Below are 24,191 nucleotides of genomic sequence, written 5' to 3'. Positions count from 1 at the left end.
ATATTTTTAAATCATAAAATAAGAGGGTCCTCACACTTGTTTGTTTACGAGGTTAAATCGAGACCACAAACATGTCAATGGAAGGATGATTGGCACACTAGTCCGACATATTGTTGAGAAAGATCCTGATGTTAAAGTCGAAGCTATTGTGGCAACCGTTAATGATCAATTTCAATATACAGTGTCATACAGGAAAGCATGGTGTAGAAAGCAGAAGGCATTGGTTGAAATTTATGGAGAATGGGAGTCATCTTATACTAAATTACCCTATTATATGGCTGCACTTCAACATGCAAATCCTGATACAATTGTTTCATAAATTTTTTTTCAAACTGTGAATTCCAATGTCCGAGTTTTAAATTATATTTTCTGGACTTTCAAACCATCCATCCAGGGTTTTACACACTGCCATCCTGTAATCAGCATTGATGGCATGCACTTATATGGAAAGTTTAAAGGTAAGATGTTAATTGCAACAGGAATTGATGCAGAGAATGAGATATTTTCATTAATATATGCAATTGTGGATGAGGAGATGACTGCAAATTGGAGTTGATTTTTTTTCCAGCTCAGAACATATATCGTTAAAGATAGAAATAGAATATGCTTAATTTCTGACAGACATCTAGGTATATTAAATGCCATCGCAGATGAGTCTATTAGATGGAGTCCACCACGTGCCTATCACCGATACTACTTAAGACATATCTACAATAATATCAACACTCATTTCAAAAATGTGTAGCTGAAAAGTGCAGTATGGCAAGCAGGAAGCACTCATCAAGTTTGCAAGTTTAACTTTATCATGGGTAAGATCAGAACAGTGAATGAAGAGACTTGGAGTTGGTTGTCCGAGATAGAAAAGGAGAAGTGGACGTTGGCACATGATGATGGTCTGCACTATGGTGTCTTAACTACAAATTTGTTGGAGATTTTTAACAATATTTTACGAGGAGCTAGAAATGTGCCAATTACAGCTTGTGTTCCAATGACATTTTATCGTCTTATGAAATACTTCAATATGAGGCATGCCCAAGCCTTGAGATATGTAGAGGAGAATCCAAATAATCTTTTTACTCCTCATGTTGCAATTAAGATTGCTGAAGATCAAGTTAAAGCTAACCAGCACCGAGTAACAGCATTCAACTTTCAAAGAAGCATATAAAGTGCTTACGAGGAGAGCAAGTGCAGGGTTATAAGGTGGAGAAAATTTTCATACTATTACTTTAGCTGAAAAAAAAATATTTTTGTGGAAAGTGGAGCATGTACAAATATTCATGTTCACACGTTTTAGCTGTGTGTCAAGAAATTACTGTACATTTTAGTGGTTTTGTGGATGATGCATATACAATTACAGCATATATGAATGTTTGGAGCGGTGACTTTAATCCATTACCACATGAAGATTATTGGATGCATACACATATGTTCAAATGTATTCCTGATCATCATCATTGGAGACCCAAGCACAAAGGTAGACCAAAGTCAACAAGACTACGAAATGAGATGGATGATGGGCAAATAAGAAGTAAGAACCACTGTGGTATTTGTAAGGAACAGGGTCATGACCGCCGTCGCTATCCTAGGATACTTCAATACACTTCAATTTCAAGCAGTGGAAGAAATTAAAGGCTTCGAAGATGTATTTTCATCATTATTTTATGTATTTCTGTGAGATTGTATTTGAATATACGTGTTTAATATCCAGAGATGAACTGAATTTTATGTTTAAGTTGTATTGTGTGACAATATTATGTTTAAAATATATTTCTCATAAAATGAATGGCTATCATATTTTTTATTTTTTAATACACTTATGATAATATCATTATTTTAGATTCATTAGCGTATTATGGCTTACGATCTGCAGCATTCCGATCCTCGAGACAGCAGTATTCTTACATTGCAGGAGCACCATCGATCACAGATTATTTTAGATGGCGGCGTAAGCATTCCAATCCTATTTACTATTTAAATTTTTTTAAAAAAATTATATACATTATCTAATTATTATATTTTATTGTAGGAGTCTAGATACCTTCGTCTACGACGATCCGATGCTGACTTCTGGAGGACAGAGGACATCCCACATAGAGTGCTAGATTATTTATGATATCTTGAATTTTATGGAGTATATCGAATTGATCGTATACAGATGGACGTTGGTCTTGTTACTGCTTTGCTTGAGAGATGGCATCTAGAGACACACACATTTCATCTTCCATTTGGTGAGGCGACCATCACTTTATAAGTTGTCAGCATCCTTACTGGACTACCAATTGATGGCGATCCAGTTACCGAAGTTGATCCCACGCTTATCATTCCAGAGTGGCAGGATTTGTGCTTATGATTGCTAGGGTTTGAGTCCGACGCCCACTTTTTCGATCATTCACGACTCAGAATTGAGTGTTTGGATGATCGTTATCGATATTTTCATATTGCGAATGATGCACCAGAAGAGATGGTACAGCAGTATGTTAGGGGTCAGGTGCTGTGGTTGTTAGGTGGTGTCCTATTACCCGATACTTCATCGAATAAGATGAAGTTGATGTTTTTACCATTATTAGAAGATTTAGACTTCGCTCGTAGACTCAGTTGGGGCAGTACAGTACTAGCTTGCCTGTACAGAGCTATGTGTCGGGGTTCTTATGCTGATCAGAGCGAGATTAGTGGTTATCTTGTATTATTACAGGTATGTAAATTAAAAATTTTTATTTTTAATATTCAATTATAATTCACATTGGGTATATCATGTATGATTTTTTTGAAATTTGCAAATTTGGGTATGGGAGCGTATACCGACTATCAGTCCATTACGACGACAGTTGCTCGAGATGTCATCAGAGCAGCAAGATCCTGATGTTCCATTCAGACTAGATGGACCATTGGGATATATGTATAAAAATATTACTTTTTTTATTGAAAACTTACTGTTTTAAATCTGATAAAATTTATTTAACATGAGTAGATTGTGAAACAGATGGAACGTTGCATTCAATGTTCATCATATATCAATGAGAGTGGCATGGGTTTATAGGTACCAGTTGGATACATTAGTTGATACATATAGACGGATAAATTTGATTTTTTTATAAATATCATTTTACAGTATTCATAATCTATTAAAATTTTAGCTAACTAATTTTTTTATTTTAACTCTATCAGTTTTTGTGGGAGCCATATACAGATGAGATATTGGTTATATTGCCGCAGATGTGTACAGTTGGACATGACATATGGATTGCTAGAGTGTCACTTATTTATTTTGATGTGGTAGAGTGGCATCTTTCCGATCGTGTCCTGCGGTAGTTTGGTCAGATTCAAGACATCTCATAGCAGTTTGATACCAGTCAGGAATTTTATCGTATTGATCGACGAGGGAGAGCTTGTATTGACTGACGTATTAGACATGCAGAGTACATCGATATTTGGGATGCACATCGAGATTACATTGTTCATGATGATCCCATTTTGAGAGGCCGTTCATATACCGAGGACTACATGGCTTGATTTTTTAGCATTACAGTGCGAGTCATTGGACAGCCTTGGTATGCAGTTCTCGGATACGAGGGCGAGAGTTCTGCTATGCGTCTTTTGGTAAGACTATGAAAATTTATTTATGTTGTTTGTGTTATATTTTTATTTTATATTTTACAGTATATTGACTATTTTATTTTTATTTTGTAGACTGATTCTATGTCGGATCTTGTGTTGGACGCTTGTCGTGCTTTATCTATGACTGATGAGGACGAACGGATTCTGATACTGCGTGAGATAGAGAGAACAAGTTTCGGAACATTGGTGGCGATTGGTGTTGATCCATATAGCTGTGCGCCTTGGTATGGAGCAGCCGATGCGCCAGATATGAGATATACGCCGTCACCATATATTCCACATATGCCATCACCGCATATTCTGCAGATGTCATCACTAGATGCTGCACAGATGCCACCACCTTTTGATCTACAGATGGCAGTGCCTTCTTCTTCCTACATCCCCCAGATGACATCATCAGGTATCAGTTGGCTACATGAGTATGATACTTTCTTTTCAGGCCCATCCGTATATCCAGATGAGAGGGTTGAGCAGGTCGCTCAGTCCGTAGATGATCCGACAGCATCAGTTATTCCTGAGCAGCATGACCAGTAGACCTCCTCCACTGATATAGGGGAGGAGCCATCACAGCAGGAGCAAGAGCAGCCGTTGAGGACCTTCCTGAGAAGGTCCAAGTGACCACGGGCACCACGATGTCCTTGTGGGACTTAGTCTTTTTTAGATTTGTACTTAGTATTTTTGAAACTTTTATTATACTATTTTTTGTACACTTGACATTTTTATTCTATTTAATATTATTAATTATTAATTTTATTTTATATTATTTAATTTTAAATGATCGAATATCATACTTTATGGATATGGATACACATACTCTAATGTGTCTCAGAACATTAGGAGAGAAAAAGTTATGTTAAAAGGGCTATAGAAATTATAACGTAAATAATAATAATATATCAGATAATTTAATTATATTTTTTAAAATATTTAAAAATAAGTTAAATCAGACAAGTCGGTGGAAAACCATCAAAGTTCAAGCCGATATATGAGATGAATCAGACCGTACTGGTATATCTCGATCTGGTACGAACACGAACAGCTATACACGGTGCGGTATGGGGAAAAAAAATTAATTAATTTGAAATGAAGAAAGTAATTTGAAATGATATTTTTTATTTGAATTAAAATTAAAATTTTTATTTTTTTAAATTTAAAATTATAATTTTTATTTTCTCCTCATTTTTCTTTTTTATGGTATTTTTTTATTATTTTAATTTTTTAAGATTTTTTTGAGATATTTTTTTAAAAAAATTAATTTTTAATGGATAAAATAATTTAAAATTATATTTTTATTTGAATTAAAATTTGAATTTCAATTTTTTAAAATTTAAAATTTAAAATTTTTATTTTTATTTTTTTCTCATTTTTTTCTTCTTTGTTTGGAATATTTTTTAAAAAAATTAATTTAAAATGAGGAAAGTAATTTGAAATGATATTTTTTATTTTAATTAAAACTAAAATTTTATTTTTTTAAATTTAAAATTATAATTTTTATTTTTTTTTTTTTTAAATTTTTTACTTTTTTATAGTATTTTTTAAAATTTTTTATTTTTTTGACATATTTTTTTAAAAAAATTAATTTGAAATGAGAAAAGTAATTTGAAATGATATTTTTAATTTGAATTAAAATTAATTTTTTTTTAAATTTAAAATTATAATTTTTATTTTTTTCTCATTTCTTTCTCATTTTTTCTTTTTTTATGGTATTTTTTATTTTTAAATTTTTTAAAATTTTTTGAGATACTTTTTTAAAAAATTAATTTTAAATAGAGAAAATAATTTAAAATAATATTTTTTATTTAAATTAAGATTTTTATTTTTATTTTTTAAAATATTTAAAATTATAATTTTTATTTTTTTATTTTTTTTATAATATTTTTTAAAAAAATAATTTGAAAAAGAGATTGTAATTTGAAATGATGATTTTTATTTGAATTAAAATTAAAATTTTTATTTTCTTAAAATTTAGAATTATAATTTCTATTTTTTTTCAATTTTTTTTTATGGTATTTTTTATTTTTTTTACATCAATTTTTTTCGATATTTTTTTAAAAAGATAATTTGAAATGGGGATACTAATTTGAAATGATAATTTTTATTTTAATCAAAATTATAATTTTTATTTTTTTATAATTTAAAATTATAATTTTTATTTTTTTATTTTTTTTAAGAAAAAAATTAAAATCGTCAAATAGAATGATGTTTTTCAAAATGCCATTTGGAATGGCGTTTTTAAAAACGCCATTCCAAATGGCGTTTTAAAAAATATCATTTAATTTGGTGATTTTAATTTTTTTTTCATCATCTACATGAAAAATAAGAAAAAAAGGTAGGTGACGTGGTCATCATAAAATACCATTCAAAATAATATTTTATTTTATTTATATCAATTTGATAAATAAATTAAAAATTAAGTTATTTTTATAAATAATTTTTTTTGAATTAATTAGGTAAAGTATTCATGGCCTCGACCAAAACTTCAAGTTTTTTTTTTTTTTGTGAGAAAACTACAAGTCTAGCTAGGCGTCCTGCCAAGTACCATTCAAAATCATTGCTTGTCAGAACATTTGCAATAATTTTTTACCAAAAGCCGCCAATCCATCCAAATTTGTCGAGATCAATAGATTTTTTAAAAATTATGTGATAGTTATTGTATAATTTTTATTAAATTATATATAAATGTATAATCAACATTTTTAATGAGTGAAAACTTAGTTCAATGAATATTACTTCTACCGAAGTATCCTAAATATCTCACCTGTATTAAATTTTTATTCAATTTAATTAGATCCAAATAACATGGTACAATCCAATTTAGTCCAACTAACCAACCTAATCTTACGGAATTAATCCAACCCAAATTTAAGTTAAAATAGAGCTATGTTGGATTGAGTTAGAGAATTCTTAAATTGAGATCGGATTAGATTGGGCTAGGTTTGCGACGGGATTTAAAGGCTGTGTTGGGTTAGAATTAACTCTCCACCCATTTCAATGTTGGGGCTTTGTTCTAGTTTTAAACTTGAAACTTTCCATCCAGAGAGGAGGATGCAAATTAGTTGCTTCAGAAATATGATAAATTTAAATTTTGATTATCCAAATATTCATTAGATTGTAAATTGTTTGATCTAGTCTTAAACCCACAAGTTACAACTGCTTCAATAAACCCTTTTTAAGAAAGCTAACTCTAGGCCTCGGGATGGAAGTATGGAAAATATTTTGGATTCTGGACAGGTCAGACAAAATATTCCTTGAGTCTGTGTGAAGTAGGCCCGGCAACTTATGATTCAAATAACTTTTTGTGCATTGCATAATTTCTGATGGAGCTCTTTTTCAGAATAATACAAAAAAAAAAATTTAATTATCAAAATAATTTAAAATTTAATTTTTTTATCAAAGTAATACAAAAAGAGAAAACGCTATTTTGAATGGCATTTTTTCCCTTCCACGTCACCTCTTTTTTTCCACGATAAAAAAAGAGAAACGCCATTTAAAATGACATTTTTAAAAACACCATTTTGAATGGCGTTTCTAAAAACGCCATTCAAAATGGCGTTTTTATTTTTTCCACCAAAAAAAAGAAAAAAATCGAGAAAGAATGAGAAAAAAATAAATTTTAAAATTTTAAATTAATAAATAAATTAAAATTTTAATTTTGATTGAAATTTAAAATATAAAAATTTGAATTTGTAATTCAAATAAAAAAATAATTTTAGATGATTTTTTATCGAATTATTTTTTTAAAAAAATATCTAAAAAATTTTTAAAAAATAAAAAATACCATTAAAAATCAAAATTTTAAAAAAATCGAAAAAAATAAGAATTATAATTTGAAATTTAAAAAAACGTAAATTTTTTAAAATTAGTTAAAATAAAAATATCATTTCAAATTACTTTCTCAAATTAAAATTAATTTATTTAAAAAATATTTGAAATAAAAAAAATAGCCTAAAAAAATTTCATAAAAACAGAAAGAAATGAAAAAAATAAAAAAATAATATAATTGTAAATTTGAATAAAAAAATTAAATTTTTAATTTGAAGTAAAATTTGATAAAAAAAATAAATGCATAAAAAAGTGAAAAAATGAGGAAAAAATGTGAAAAAAAAATTATAAATTAAATTTTAAAAAAAATAAGAATTTTAACTTTAATTCAAATAAAAAATATAATTTCAAATTACGTTGTCCATTTCAAAATATTTTTTAAAAAATTATCTCAAGAAAAGAAAAAAATATTGTAAAAAAAAAAAATACCCTAAAAAAGAAAAGAAAGGAAAAAATAGAATTGAAAAAAATAGAAATTATAATTCTAATTGAAAAACAAAATTTATAATTTTCAATTTGAAGAAATAAAAATTATAATTGTAATTGAAATAAAAAATAACAATTTAAATAACTAAATTAATTTAAATATAATTATTTAAAAAATATTTTAAATAAATAAAAAAATATGTAATAGAATGTCAAAAAGATAAAAATGAAAGAAAACTAAAATTATAATTTCAAATTATAAAAATTATAAATTTCTATTTTATTACCATTTTTTCTCTTTTATTTACTTTTTTTATATCATTTTTTTATAGAAATTTATAATTTTTATAATTTAAAATTATAATTTTAGTTTTCTTTCATTTTTATCTTTTTGACATTCTATTACATATTTTTTTTTCTTTAGTTAAAATATTTTTTAAACAATTATATTTAAATTAATTTAGTTATTTAAATTGTTATTTTTTATTTCAATTACAATTATAATTTTTATTTCTTCAAATTGAAAATTATAAATTTTATTTTTCAATTAGAATTATAATTTCTATTTTTTTTTAATTCTATTTTTTCCTTTTTTTTTTCTTTTTTAGGGTATTTTTTATTTTTTTACAATATTTTTTTTCTTTTCTTGAGATAATTTTTTTAAAAATATTTTGAAATGGACAACGTAATTTGAAATTATATTTTTTTATTTGAATTAAAGTTAAAATTCTTATTTTTTAAAAAAAATTAATTTACAAATTTCTTTTTTTCACATTTTTTCACTTTTTTATGCATTTATTTTTTTATCAAATTTTACTTCGAATTAAAAATTTAATTTTTTTTATTCAAATTTACAATTATATTATTTTTTTATTTCTTTCATTTCTTTCTGTTTTTATGAAATTTTTTAGGCTATTTTTTATTTCAAATATTTTTTTAAATAAATTAATTTTAATTTGAGAAAGTAATTTGAAATGATATTTTTATTTTAATTAATTTTAAAAAAATTATTTTTTTTAAATTTCAAATTATAATTCTTATTTTTCTCGATTTTTTTTAAATTTTGATTTTTAATGGCACTTTTTATTTTTTTAAAAAAATTTTAGATATTTTTTAAAAAAAATAATTCGATAAAAAATCATCTAAAATTATTTTTTTATTTGAATTATAAATTTAAATTTTTATATTTTAAATTTCAATCAAAATTAAAATTTTAATTTATTTATTAATTTAAAATTTTTAAATTTATTTTTTTCCTATTCTTTCCCGATTTTTTTCTTTTTTTTGTTGGAAAAAATAAAAACGTCATTTTGAATGGAGTTTTTAAAAACGTCATTCAAAATGACGTTTTTAGAAATACCATTCAAAATGGTGTTTTTAAAAACGTCATTTTAAATGGTGTTTTTTTTTTTTTCTCCACCTTGCCATCGTGGAAAAAAAAAGGTGATGTGGAAGGGAAAAAAACGCCATTCAAAATGGTATTTTTTTCTTTTGCATTACTTTGACAAAAAAATTAAAATTTAAATTATTTTGATAATTAATTTTTTTTTATATTATTCTAGAAAAGAGCTCATTTCTGATGGCCCTCTTGAGTAACTTTTTATACACCTAGGCTGGTGGCCCCTAGCAATAGGATAATATACACCAATAGTAAAAGTTAATGGACCACAGGTTAGATATGACTTCTACTTTAGAAAACAGAAAGATAAATATCAAGAGTTTAGAAGAAAAAATAAAATATGTTCAGAGAATATAAAGAAAATAATACATTATCTTAACATTCCATTCCTAATTCATTTATATTTTTTAAGACGTATAATTAATACTGAAGCCACAACTGGATTCTTAATATATTTTTAAAAATATTAATATAAAAATACAATAAATTTATTTGATATTTAAAATATTTAGAGACTATTTGGTTTACAATCGGAATTAGAGTCGAAATGATCAAATTCTTCAAAGTATTTGGTTCGTGATCGGTATCGATATTGGAACAAAAATTTAAATCTTTTGAAAAGAGTAGAGATTGAATTTTAGGTAGACGGGACTATTCTCGTTCTATTTTGAAATCGAAATCAAAATGAAACTCCTTTCAATCAAATCATTAGAATGAAAGTCATTAATTTTTATTCTGATTTTAAATTCTAACTCCATCCCTCTTATTTACGTTCAAAATTCTAACAAAAAAAATATCTATATAAAAATAAAATATAATTTATAAAAAATAAAAACGTAATAACTTATATTTATAAAGTTACATACTCAAGAAAGATAAAAACTTTTCGGTGGTTTAATATTTTTATAATGACTGAACTAGTACGGCACTTTAGTGGCCCGGTTCATCTGGTGGAGGCCAAACCAACGGCGTTCGAATGGTGGAATACGTGGCCAACTGCCCATTTTGTCCTCTTCCACTGACGTCGCCCGTGTTATCGTCGTCCACTTTGCATGGCTGTCTCATCCAAGGGCTGGACGACAGAGAGGGACCCCAGTTGTGGACTCGACCAAAACTTCAACTCCAGTTTTTTTTTTGTTTTTTTGGTGAGAAAAATTCAAGTCTGGCTAGGCATGAGCACCACTGAAAATCATTGCTTGTCAGAACATTTGCAATAGTTTTTGACCAAAAGCCGCCAATCCGTCCAAATTTGTCGATATCAATAGATTTTTTAAAATTATGTGATAGTTATTGTATAATTTTAATCTTATTAAATTATATATAAATGTATAATCAATATTTTTAATGAGTGAGAAATTAGTTCAAAGAGTAATCCTTCTGCAGAAATGCCCTAAATATTTCATCAATATTAAATTTTTATTCAATTTAATTAGATCCAAATAATATGATACTATCCAATTTAGTCCAACTAATCAATCTAATCCCACGAAATTAATCCAATTCAAATTTAAGTTAAGATAGAGCTCTGTTGAATTGAGTTAGAGAAATCTCAAATTGAGATTGGATCAGATTAGACAAGATTTGCGATGGGATTTAGAGGCTGAGTTGGATCAGAATTTACTCTCTACCCATTTCAATGTCGGGGCTTTGTTCTAGTTTTAAACTTGAAACTTTCCATCTAGAGAGGAGGATGCGGACTAGTTGCTTCAGAAATATGATAAAATTAGATTTTGATTATCCAAATATCCATTAGATTGTAAATTGTTTGATCTAGTCTTAGAACCCACAAGTTACAACTGCTTGGATAAACCTTTTTTAATAAAGCTAACCCTAGGCCTTGGGATGAAAGTATGGAAAATATTTTGGATTCTGGACAGCTCAGACAAAATATTCCAGGAGTCTGTGTGAAGTAGGCCCGGCAACTTATGATTCAAATAACTTTTTGTGCTTTGCATGATTTCTGGTGGCCCTCTTGAGTAACTTTTTATACACCCAGACTGGTGGCCCCTAGCAATAGCATAATATACAGCAATCGTAAAAGTTAATGGATCACAGGTTAAATATGACTTCTACTTTAGAAAACAGAAAGATAAATATCAAGAGTTTAGAAGAAAAAAAAAATATATGTTCAGAGAATATAGAGAAAATAATACATTATCTTAACATTCCATTCCTAATTCATTTATATTTTTTAAGACGTATAATTAATACTGAAGCCACAACTGGATTCTTAGATTTGATATAGGTCCATATAAAATAAATGAACTCGATATGTGTTTATTATTTTCAATCCAATCATGATGTACGGATTGAGAGGTTTTGACATGTCCCAAATTTGACATAACCAGAGTAAGAACTAATAATTCAAATTCATTTGAGTCAAGTGCAGACAGATTTGATCAGATACAAATGAAGCAAGTCTCGAGTGCCTGACTAACACTAGGAGGGCAATTAGTCGAGGATTCAGACCAAAAAATCGATTTTTAAGAGTAATTTTTGACGAGATTAGTCCAATCTGATTAGAATTTTATTAGATGGCTCCTAGAAATATGACTTTTAACTGGGTTTTTTTTTTAAAAGAAAAGGGGTTGACGAAGTCCAGTCTTAAGAGTCAAAATGTTGAAGAGTTTAATGTCAGATGATGACCTCTATCAAAACGGTTGGACACTATTTTTCATCCTACCTCATATGCTTGCTAAGTGCGAATTGTGGTAGCAAGAAGTGTATTTACATCATAAAGTGATGCCATGATGTCAGAATAGATACTAAAATGAGTTTGTTTATATTATCTGAAAAATTAAGTCCTACGGGATCTATCATCATTCTTGACCTGATTTTTATGTGCTCCAATACCTTTTAAGCGCTGCTAGTGCTAACAAAAAGTGCCATTTATTTGGAAAAGTGAGTCATGATGTCAAGAAGTAATGTCACAAAAGAATTCTTTGTTAGCAAAATGTCACCAAAAAAAAAAAAAATCAAATCCAATTGCATTCCTACACCTCTTTATTAATTCTCTATGGTCTTGCAAAGCATGCCATTTGCCTGATTTAGATCGCTGCGTAATGAAGCAATCAAGGTAGATCCCTTAGAACCGGCTACAAGAAGAGATATTAAAAACATAATAGAGCAAAATAATTTCACAAATTAAAATCTTAAAACTATAAGACATTAGTTGATCAAAATTGAACAGTTAGTCCAACAACAAAACTAAGGAATAATTGAAGATAACACTCCAGTCTTCAAACCACATGAAATTCATCAAAAATACACATCTTAACTAGCAACCCCCAATTTTATGGAAGAAATAAATAAAAGATTAACTTTCATAGAAGCAGCAGCAACCCCTTTAAACCTAGATACTCCAGAAAGGACACCTGCTAGTGTTAAAAGAAAATTAATGGCTATCATAAGACTTAATGAATCCCTAAATAACTTGAGTGATAGTAAAACAGAACAAGAACTATAAATAAATAAGCAATGGAATTCAACAAAATTTTACTATCCTAGACCAACAATGCCTGATATGATACTAGAATAAAAATCTCAATTTAGACGAGCCTAGTATTCAGCTCATAGCATATATGAATGGAATATAGACGAAATGATTGAATACTATATTCTTAATTTATTATGACAAATAACCATGGTAGGAACAACATACAAAACTAAACAAAATATTTTTGATCATGCCATAGCCCAAATCTTAGTTGCCGATTTCACTGGGCAACCGAAGGGATGGTGGGATCATTATCTAGAAACCATGATAGAGAAAAAACTCTATCAGCAATTAAGACAAATAATGAAAGACAAAGTATAAAAGACGAACAAGGATTAGAGATACAAGATGCTGTATCAATTTTGCAATAGCTAAATATTTTTTAGGAGATCCTTTAAAATTAAAAGATAGAATGGCAGAAATCTTAACCAACCTAAGGTGCAAAGAATTACAAGATTTTAAATGGTATAAAGATACTTTTTTGACTAAGGTGATGACTAGAACATATTGTAACCAAGTATTTTGGAAGGAAAAATTTATCTCAGGATTTATTTTAGTCTTTGCAGAAAAATACGAACAAAACTAAGAGAATAAAATAAAGAAAAAAATCTCATATAACAAACTAATATATGCAGAATTGACTAGCATAATTAATAATGAAGGATTATAACTTTGCAATGACTTAAAACTAAAACAACAAATGAAAAAGGAACAAATAACTACTAAAAAAGAATTGAGAACTTTTTGTGAGTAATTTGGATATAATCCCATAAAATCCACAAAAGATAAAAGGAAAATGTTTAAAAATTCTTGCAAAAGCTATAAGAAATCGAACATTAAAAGAAAAGAATTTTCAAAAACATCCAAGACTTACAACCCAAAATAATATTTAAAAATATATATATAAAGAAAAATAGAATGCCGGTTTGCTATAAGTGTGGAAGACTAGGACACATGAAGAATAAATGTAAAGTAAAAATAAAAATAAATAACATAGAAATTGATGAACTCAACCCACAAGAATCTCTTAAAAAATAGTTAGAAATCCTTCTCATAGACTCAAAAAATAAAGAAGAAATTAGTGATTTTGAAGAAATCTCAGAAGGATAAAAAATGAATATGAAGATGAGCTTTCCACAAAAAAAGTCTGTGTAATAACAAGCAAACAAAACTTATTATTAGAATTTATAGATAAAATTGATAACCCAGAATTAAGAAAAGAATATCTTCTCAAACTTAGAGGAACAATAATAAAAGAGGAAAGAAAACCTCCTCCAAGGAATGTTTATAATCTGAGCAAAATTTTAGTAACATTTGACCTATAAGAAGAAGAACCGCTAACTTACAAGATCTATAAAAGAAAATTAATCAAATAAAAAGAAAAATAGCCTAAATAAAAGCCCAAATCTATCAGCAAAACAATAATGAACAAATTGAATAGGAAGAAGAAGAAATCTTCTTAGAAGAAATCTCTAGAGTTATAGTTCAAAAATGGTATGTAAAAGTCTTAATATTAATAGGGCAAGAATATAAATAAGAAATGATAGCATTAATTGATAGTGGTGTTAATATGAACAGTATACAAGGAGGACTAATTCTGACTAAATATTTTGAGAAAACTAAGGAAAAACTAAGCATAGCAAGTGGATCAAAATTGAAAATCAACTATAAACTATCAAACACATACATATATAATCAATAAATATGTTTAAAAACTATCTTTATTCTAGTTTAAAATCTAAGCCAAGCAATAATATTAGGAACTCCTTTCCTCAACCTAATCAAACCCTTCCAAGTAGACCATGAAGGAATAAGAACAAACCTTATGAGAACTAGTCCCTTTGAACCCGGTTCACCTTGAAGCTAGCATCCTTTGCCGACTTCATTGAAACTGATGAAAAAAATGAAGAAACATGGTGAAGAGGAGAGTTTGGGTGAAATAGGAGAACCATATCTCCTATTAATCCGCGGCCAGGGGGAGAGGATAAGGGCCATGTGTTACCTAATAGGAGTCGTACGTCGGTGGGGAGGAGTTTGGGTTATTCATGCCGGGGGAATCTGGCTTTATCCGAGGAGCAGTAAAATTCAATCCCTTCTAATCCTCTTCTATATAAACCCTCTACCTCTCGATTGATTTCCATCACCAAATCCTCCATTGTCTTTCTCCTCCTTCCTCACCTCCGGTAGCCATGGAGCCACTATAGCCAAGCATCGCTATCATTACTCCTCTTAAAAGCCTTGGATTCTCAATTTTCTTTGCCTGTTTTGTGTATTTCTTACGATTGAAATTTTTTGCCGCTGTCGATGCTCCAGCCACCACCACTCAATCATTTTGGCCGTGGGCCATCACCAACCACACCCCTCCTTCTTCATACTATTTTTCTTAAAGAAAGCCATCGATTCAGCTTGAGAAAGAGAAGAAAGAAAGGGGGAAAGAAAGAGAAGAGAGAGATATGAGAGACAAGAGAAGAAAAAAGTAAAAGGATAGAAAAAAAAAATGAAGAAGAGAGAGAGAGAGAGAGAAGTAAAGAAAATGGATCCGAGCCATTTAAATTCATCCCATAATCCGACCCACATCACGATATAAGCCGAGCATCTCTTTTTTTTAGATTAGTTGAGCAGATCAAATAGATCGGATCTTGATTATTCTTTTATTTATACCTATACTGATTTACTAAATCGAGTCTAATTAATTAATTTTTTATCAATGAATTAGATCTGATCTAGAATTTTGATCATCTAGATTGAGTAGAGCATGGATCTAAGGATCAAGCCATGTGCCAAAAATTATGACTTTTGAATTTTACTTATGTAAGTTTCCTTTTATTTTTGGGTTTATTTCTTACATATTTATATATTTAAAAAAATTTAAATTTTTGTATATAAAATATTTAAAAATTATTAAAGTTTGAAATTATGTATTTATGAAAAATAATTTAAAATATTGGATCAAGTATGGCATCAACTCTACATGATTTTGAACTTGAAAGGAGATGATTTTTTGATTTTAATAATTGCATGATCTTTAAATTATCCATGTTTCTTATATAATTCTTGAATAAAATTATTCTCTTATTTTTGAAAATGAGGTGTAGAAAGTCTGGTTTGATATTATTATAAAAACTGATTTGATGATGTATAAGAAATTGGTTACTATAAAATTATGAGAAAAACTCTCTAGTTGACTATGATTCGGGTCTAGCCAACAAGACTGATTGTTGGCCACATATCAGAAATATATTTCTTTCAGACCTAGCCTGTCAGGGCTGATTACTGGTAGAGCTAGTTCTTTCGGACCTAGTCAGTTGGAGCTGATTACTGGCACATACTGATGTATCTTATTATATTTATTAATTTCTATGATATATTTTTAAAAAAAATATTTTGTTATATATTACTGTTATATTATTATATTTTAAAAATTAATTATGCTTGATCCTTCAGAGATATTAGTAACTTACTGAGTCTGTAAAGTTCATCCTCTCTTTTCTTTTTTTTTTTTCAGATTCAGAAGATTCTATTGGGCTTGGAATCGAATAGTAAGGAGCATAGAATTTTAGAAGATTTCGTTTAGTTTGTTTTTAAATGAATATTTTGATCTTGATTGTTATGAGATATTAATGAATAAAATTTATTGGATTTGTTTTCACCACTGTCTGAGATGGATTGATGAACTGAGAAAAAGACAGGTCTTATATATTCTTTAGGACTTGCTTTAAAGAGTATGCGGCATCACATGCCTAATCTGGATACTGGATTCAGAGTGTGATAGGATATTCTTTAGAATCTTGTTCTAAAGAGTATGCGGCCATCATGTGTCCGATTTGGATACTGGATTTGAAGCGTGATAAACCTGGAAGGATAGAAGATAGTATTTGAATTTATCCAAATCCCTTACCAAATATCTGTCCAAGCAATTACTATATTCATATTTATTATTCAATATATTAATAGAAAGTAGAATCAAATGAATTTTTTAAAATAGAAATATGAATACAAAAAGATTGAAGAATAATTACGAAATCAAAGCATAATACAAAAGATTACATAAATCAAATAAAGATTTGAACATACTATTTGCTCAGATTTATGAAATACCTTTTGGCGAAGGAAAAAAAATATAGTAGAATTACTGTATAAGAAAAATTTAAAAAAAAGTCAAATTTCAACCAAAGCAAGACCAATCTAAATGAATAAACAGTTACTTGAATTATATAAAATCAAAATTAAAGAACTTTTATCAAAAAATAATAATAAGGAAAAGTAGATCCCCTTGGAGTTGTGCAGCATTCTATGTACAAAAAAATGCTAAATTAGAAAGAGGGGCATCTAAACTAGTAATTAACTACAAACCTTTCAACAAAGTCCTAAAATGGATAAGGTATCCTATACTCAATCAAAAGAAACTATTAGGAAGAATATATGATGCCAAGATATTTTCAAAATTTGATCTAAAATTTGAATTCTGACAAATCCAGATTAATGAAAAGAAAAGATATAAAATAGCATTTACTGTCCTATTTGGATAGTATGAGTGGCATGTAATGCCATTCGACCTCAAAAATGCTCTTTCAGAATTTCAAAGGGTCATGAATGATATTTTTCTTATACTCAATATACTATTATATACATTGATGACATATTAGTATTCTCTTCCTCTATTGAACAACATTTTAAACATCTCCAACCCCTCGTAAGTATCATTCAAAGAAATGGCTTGGAGTTATCCAAAACAAAAATATCTCTATTCCAAACCACTATCCGATTTTTAGGACATCAAATTAGTCAAGGATCAATTATTCCAATATAAAGGTCAATAGACTTTATAGATAAATTTTCTGACCAAACAATAGATAAGAAACAATTGCAAAGATTCTTGGGAAGCCTTAATTATGTTTCAAGATTTTATAAAAATATAGATATCATAGCCAAACCCTTATATGAAAGACTTAGACTAAAATCTCCACAGTAGACTCAAGAATACACTAAGACTATCCAGATTATTAAAAAATAAATTAAAATTTTATCTTGGCTCCATATAGCTAATCCTACTGCTTTCAAAATAGTAAAAATAGATGCTTCAAACATAGGATATTGAGAAATTTTAAAACAAAAAAAAATAATACTGAATAGCTTGTCCAATTTACTTTAGGAAAATGGAATCAAGCTCAACAAAAATATTCTACAATAAAAAGAGAAGTTTTAGTGATAGTTTTATGTATTTTAAAATTTCAAAATGATTTATTAAACCAACAATTCTTGATAAGAGCAGATTGTAAAGCTGCTAAATATGTTTTACAAAAAGATATAGAAAATTTAGCCTCAAAACATATTTTTGCAAGATGGCGGGCTCTTTTATTTATTTTTGATTTTGAAATTGAATATATTAAGGGTACTGATAATTCAGTGTCTGATTTTTTATCACAAAAATTTTTGTAGGATATTTCATCCAATGCCACCTAAGAAATCTTTAGCTATTTTTTCTATTACTCAAAAGTAGACCAAGTCCTTCTATGCCCAAAAAGATTTTTCAAGTCAAACTCAAGACCCATCAATTTTCTCCCAATCATCAACCTTACCATTAACCCAACCTTCTCTCAAGAAACTAACATGGTATGAAGCAGTTACTTAAGAAGAAGAACAACAACAATAGCATGCAACCATGACACCAAAACAAATGGTTGAATTAACCAGGACCAATCCCGATCTGCTGAGTCTCAAAATTTTCCAAAAAGCTGTAGAGGAAGTGCAAAACAAAATCATATAGCAAATCAATTTAAAACAAAGTTGAGACTTTCAACTCGACACCACTTCAAAAGATTTTTTTTCAAATAATCTTTTTCTAAATATTTTGATAAAAAAGCGATACAAGATATTTTTATTATTGAGGATGAGTATTCTGCAAAAGAACTTTAGTTGGTAGCCCAAAAAATATTTCCTCCTTCCTAGTATTACCAACCAAAGGATTTTGAGAGAACTCAAAAATTTTATGAATTTATCCTAGTTGATACAGATTCTATGACCTTCAAGCATTATCTTGATAAAACTAATCCTTCCATTATTATCCACTCTATAGTCCAAATCCTTTAGGTATTATCCCCATCTGCATGGAGGGATAATCCAAGCAAAACTAGAAAATTCTCTCAAACCTTCAAACCCCAATCTTACAATTATGGGGATTATCAGAATACCTGATTTATAGCTTTCCTCTTCCAAAATCCTATGCTCAAACGCTCCTGGCTATTCTACTTTAAAAGAGGGGTTAATTATCATTTTTTATATTGGTTTTCAATCTGGCAAGATTATTATGGTCCTATCCATGAAATCTTACCAGCAGCAGTCCAAGAAGGCCTTGAAACCTATACTCAAAAAATATTTCTACTTGGTAGAGATCAAAAATTTTCAATCCTCTTGAAGTTTTTCTCTAAATTTGTATTAGCCTGGATCATTTGTTGGGAATATACATTCATCCAGCATCCAACTTCATCAATTTTGGAAAGAAAATGTAAAGTCAAATGATGGCAAGGTTTTGATCCTAAAAGAGCACTCAAGCCAAATGTTCTCTAGTGGTTTGCCAATCATCCCCAGTATTCATTTGTAGCAACAGAACCAGCTGCTATAAAATTCCTCCAATACAAAGCTACTACCAATTCCAAATTAGCTTCAACCAAATTAAAATTAGAATACAAAAAATTACTATTAGAGATACTTTTTGAATTGAAAAGTGAACCAGAAAAAGAAGAAGATAAAAATACTCATAGCCAATCAAGCCAATCTTTTACAGGCTATGCTTTTCTTAATGAAGATGATTGTTTAGGCATTTTTCTACCCATTTAGCTAAATCAGTTCAGCAAATAATAATCAAATAAAAAGTAGATATGACACTATATCAATTAGCTAAAAGTAAATTCCATACAAAGATAAGACACCACATCAATCAGCCAAAAACGGATATCAATTAGCCAAAAATAGATTCCAAACAAAGACAAGACACCATATCAATCAGATAAAAAGTAGATAAGACACCATATCAATCAGCCAAAATTAGATTCTAAACTGAAATAAGATACCATATCAATCAGTCAAAAATAGATATCAATCAACTAAAAATAGATTCCGGACAAAGATAAGACATCATATTAATAAGTCAAAAGCAGATTCTTTTGGACTTAAGATTGAATAAAGTTCGATTCAAAAATCTATAAAAGTGCAATACTTCAACCTCAAGAGGCATCACTAATGTCCACCTTCAAACCTTGTAACCCTCAATCACCTTTGTGATCTCTCCTCCAACCACAACTCCAATCTTTATTTCCTCCAATCTTTGTAACCCTCAATCACTTTGTAACCTCCTATCTTCCTGCATTTTCAAATTCTGGGTGTGAAAAAAAATATTTTCAATAAAATTTTATCTTTTCAATATATTTTATTTTCTTTATCTTACTTTACAAATTTCAATTATTTCAGAGTGAAGCCGCATATTTGAAGAAGTTTAAGTACTAAGAAGCTATGCTACCAATCATCATACGATACAAAGTTATTTATGCTTTTATCTATATTTCAATCTTCTGTAACGAGCTAGGATTTTTTGGTCCTACATCTTTTATCATTTTTTTGGTCCTATATTTGATATAGTTTCTGTTTGGAGATTTGCTGTCTTTTCTAGACTCATCCTGTAAGGTTATCCTGATATGGTTGTGAGTGAAGAAAGTTGGCCATACTGAACGATTATCCTAGGGTGAGGCATTCATAATAATATTACTGTCCCTCTTTTATTCTACAATATCACTGCTTATTTTCTTCTTGTTCTGTAATTTTATTCAATTTATTATTCAAAATTTTTTATCGAATAATTCTTACTTTTAAGTACCAAAATACCTCGTACCGATCTTAGAGACCAATTGGTATATTATAATATATTATAATAATATAATAATATTATATATTATTATTATAATATACTATAATATATTATAATATTATAATATATTATAATAATATCTTATATAAATATAATATAATATATTATACTATATTATTATATAATAATGTTATATAATGTATTATATTATACTAGTATATATTATTATATATAAACATATTATATTATAATACATTAATATATAATAATATATTATATTTTTATTATAATAATATATTATAATATTATAATATAATATTCTATATTATATTATAATATACTATATTAAAATATAATATAGTATATTATATTATAATAATATATTATATAAATATTATTATATATAATAATATATTATATTATTATTATTATAAAGTTAAGAGTATATTAGGAATGAATTAAAAAGATTATTTTTTAAGTTGATGAAAAAATGATTTAATCACCCCCTAAATGGGTAAGATTTTCTCTCATTTCATAGATAAATGCTATTTATGAAAAAATAATTTAGCCATCTTGAAAAATATAAGAACATGAATAAATTGGTCAATAAAAAGATTGACCAATTTTCTCATAATATTTACCTATAACAGAACAAGTTTTTAGGATATATTTAATTGGAGGGAGTTGGACTCAAGATTAGAAATGAGAATGAGTAGGAACTCCCCTTTAGTTGGCTATCACAAGTAATCGTAAACTTATTCCCGGATTCCATGCCTCCCTGGCTTTTTGGAGTATGTAATAACCAGGGCATCTTCCCTTGTTATAATAAATGATGTCTAAAAGTCTTAAGTACCTCTATTATGTCCAAAGCATGAGTTTGTGGACATTATAATAGTGTTGAAATTATATATATATATATATATGCTTTGTATCGGGCCTACTGGAAGATGCTTGTGCGGAGGCAAATTTTGAGCTTTCCAAACGTACACATCTTTATTAGTAGTATGCCCAAGACAAACAAGTCTGTCAGCATAGGTCCTCATTGAAGAGTTGTAGGTTTTAGCCATGTTTCCCTTCCCTTTGGATTTCAAATTTACGTGATTATATATAGGTCATGTAGCAGAAAGCAAGCATTGGAGCTTGTGACATGGGGACAAAATTATGCCTTGCAATATAAATGCGATTCAGATCAGGGGTACAAGATGTAGTTTTTGATGCAAAATCACAAAAATAAATGGACCCAACCCAGTTAGACCGAAGAGAATCCGTACAGAATTCATGTACTTTAAAAGATCGCCTTCATCTTGTTTGAAAAAGGACCAAGACCAACCTAGATTTGTGAAATGATGATCTATGTTCAGTTTGTGAACTTGAAGCAAGCTCAGGCTAAATTAGCTGAAGTTGAACCTAACTCCACCCACTTGGGGTCACAATCCATCACCATATCTAATTTCAAAGGCTGCATTTGATTGAAGCAAAGGTAGGCGTAAGGCTTGGAGTAAGTCTTGTACCTATCAAATAGCATTTGGGAAGGATGCATAACTTTGGAATAGGTTGGCTGATCAAACTTATTTATGACATGTATAACCATTTCTTAAAAAAAAAGCTGTCATAAGCTATTTCTCAGGATAAAGATTCTCTTCTTTTTCTTTTTATTTTCTAGGAAAAAAAATCATCATTCAAAATTTATTACAAAGCATATCTCTTACTATTTAAAATTGATGCCAGACAAAAATTAACGTAACTCGTGGCAATCTAGTATACCTACTTTCTCATCCCCAACCATATGCAGCCAAAAAGAATACCAAAAAAATATTTCATAGAATATGAGTACTGTAATGACTATTAGAAATCACTATGAGAGTTTGCAATATTGTTGTAGCAATGTTGAGGGTGCCAATTATTGTAGTTGTTGCAGTCATTAGAAGCAGTACTAATGGTTTAGGTTCAAATCTTGCTTTTCCTCATTTTCCAGCTAAATTTCCTCCCATCTACATCAATATCATAAATAATGTTTTGTATCCAAACTCTAAAACTAGGAGAACCTTATGTCAACATTTCATTTGTTATTTTATTTATAACACATGGATAACGATCATCATAAATTAGATCCTCATGGATCACTATAAGAAACTAAGCATATATATTAAGGCTCCATTAGCTTCTGCTCATGGAAGCAAGCTATGATAGTTTGTTGATTCCACGCCATTGGAGAATTGTCACCTAGCCGTTCAATACTAAATGCTATTCTTGTAAGGAAGCTGGCTAAAATAACTTATCATTGCGACACAGGTGGGTGCATATAATCATATATGTGGAAATTTGCCAAGGTAAATCAGCTAACCTGTCGTTGTTAGTAGTTGGTGCCATGGTGGTCCAAATATAATATTGTTGGGTGGATCCACACAAAATAAGGTGGACCCCAAAAGGCACCACCTTGGCGTAAAGGGTGGCACGTTTTTGACAGCGGCTCTCCAACTAGAAAAAGTTAAAGGCGAGGGGCATATCACATTTGCGCACCAAACAATTGCAGTCTGCCACATCCAACTAAGCATAAAAGACTTGGATTAAACTTGGTATGGATCAGGTTTTTGGCATTTGTAAGAAAATATTTGATCTTTGTTTTAATGGCATTTGATGGTGATGTTTAGCATGTACATGTTCTTGTTTTATATATTGCTCTCTGCAAGTTTATACAGGAGCAGGGATAATGAAATGGCCTTCGTAATCAAAAGACAACATTAAAGTTTTAAGTGGAGAAGAATTAAACATAAAATGGTATTAGACATTGAGATTAATATTATTGTGAACAGAGGCTCATAGTTTGGCACGTGAGGTATTATCCACTCTGGCTTATTAGTTTCACGATTTTGTCCTTCTATATTTCGATTCAAAAAATGCCTTACAAGGGATAAATAGTTCCTTCCTATATAAATCAGAATTTTTCTTGACTCAACTAATGTGGAACTAATGATGTCTTCTCTCCTACATCACAACATAACCTTCTAATCAAGAGAGAGTTTGTGTACGGATCGAAGGTGCCCCACAGTCGCCGGGGTGGTTCTCTATCTAATACACCACTGTTATGATCAAGGGTTCATAGCTTGGCACCTAAGATGCTATTCACACTAATCTACTGGCCTTACGATTTTGCCCCTCTAAATTTCGATCCAAAAGATCCCTTACGTGAGGTGAATAGTTTCTTCCTATATAAATCAGAGCCTTTCTTGACTCACAGTTAATATGAGACTAATGATACCTCCCTTCTATACCACAACAAATGTTCAGCCATAATATAGATAAAATATCTAACAGATTTACTGAGAAGTGATTATGGAGCCATTTGTAGATTTCAAAGTCTTAACTTGTAGTAAACTTAGCTTTCAATGGAAATAATATTTTTTTACACGGCGATCTAAATCAGGCAAATGACATACTTTGCAAGACCATAGAGAATTAATAAAGAGGTGTAGGGATGCAATTGGATTTGATTTTTTTCTTTTTCTTTTTTGTGACATTTTGCTAACAAAGAATTCTTTTGTGACATTACTTCTTGACATCATGACTCACTT

At 28.9% G+C, this 24,191-nt stretch overlaps 1 long non-coding RNA gene across 1 annotated transcript; it reads right to left on the bottom strand.

The window, feature by feature from the left end:
• Positions 1–12,456: 12,456 nt before the first annotated feature.
• Positions 12,457–15,287, bottom strand: LOC140859249 (uncharacterized). The gene is made up of 3 exons (XR_012142835.1): positions 14,761–15,287; positions 14,581–14,649; positions 12,457–12,636 (listed from the first exon to the last, which is right to left on the bottom strand). It is a non-coding gene; the product is annotated as an uncharacterized lncRNA (long non-coding RNA).
• Between the last annotated feature and the right edge of the window lie 8,904 nt (positions 15,288–24,191).

Source organism: Elaeis guineensis, chromosome 7 (assembly GCF_000442705.2).
Source record: "Elaeis guineensis isolate ETL-2024a chromosome 7, EG11, whole genome shotgun sequence".
NCBI classification, from domain to species: Eukaryota; Viridiplantae; Streptophyta; class Magnoliopsida; order Arecales; family Arecaceae; genus Elaeis; species Elaeis guineensis.
This window is presented reverse-complemented; position numbering and strand designations above follow the sequence as displayed.